We start from the raw sequence: 938 nt of genomic DNA, 5'->3' as shown, positions 1-938 counted from the left end.
GGTGCTGGAAAAGCACAGCAGTTCAGGCAGCATCCGAGGAGCAGGAAAATCAAAGTTTCAGGCAAAAGCCCTTCATCAGGAATAGAGGCAGATTGCCTGCAGAGTGGGGGTGGGGAGAAAGTAGCATAGAGTACAATAGGTGAGTGGGGGGTGGGGATGGAGGTGATAGGTCAGAGAGGAGGGTGGAGTGGATAGGTGGGAAGGTGGATTGGCAGGTAGGACAGGTCATGAGGACAGTGCTGAGCTGGAAGGTTGGAGCTGGGGTAAGGTGGGGGGGGGGGGGGGGGGAAATGAGGAAATTGGTGAACTTCAACATCCAAGAACCACAACCAGTTGGTGTAGGAAGTCTTCAGATTCTTGGGTATTGGGACCGGTTTCTGGGCCAGGGATTAGAAGGTGCAGACTGTAGTTCAGCAATAGTGCTGCAAACATGGTCAGGAGGCTCCCAAGTGATAGAGGAGAATTTACAATTAAATTGTTCAGGGGAAGTGAGAGGGAGCAACAAGACATGTAAAGAGAGACCACAAGGAAGTAATGGCACATTAATGGCATGCACTAAGAAGAGAAAGAAATGCAAGGAGAGGTTAGAGTGCATGCATGTCGAGTCAAAGTGCAGAGAATAACTTTGTTGAGATACACACACAAGTAGCCACGTGGAAGTAGTGGAAATAGTGGAAATCTGGCTTAAAAATGGCAAAGATAAGGCATTTAATGGATGTGAGTTTGCTCGCTGAGCTGGAAGGTTCATTTTCAGATGTTTCATCACTCTATTAGGTAACATCTTCAGTGAGCCTCCAGACGAAGCCTAAGATGTTACCTAGTATGGTGACGAAATGTCTGAAAATGAATCTTCCAGCTTAGCGATCAAACCTACATCCAGAACCTCAACCTGAGGCTACAAATCTTCTCAAAACTCGCTAAGGCATTTTATAGTCAAG

This window comes from Chiloscyllium plagiosum, unplaced genomic scaffold, assembly GCF_004010195.1.
Source record: "Chiloscyllium plagiosum isolate BGI_BamShark_2017 unplaced genomic scaffold, ASM401019v2 scaf_11194, whole genome shotgun sequence".
Classification (NCBI taxonomy): Eukaryota; Metazoa; Chordata; class Chondrichthyes; order Orectolobiformes; family Hemiscylliidae; genus Chiloscyllium; species Chiloscyllium plagiosum.
This window is presented reverse-complemented; position numbering follows the sequence as displayed.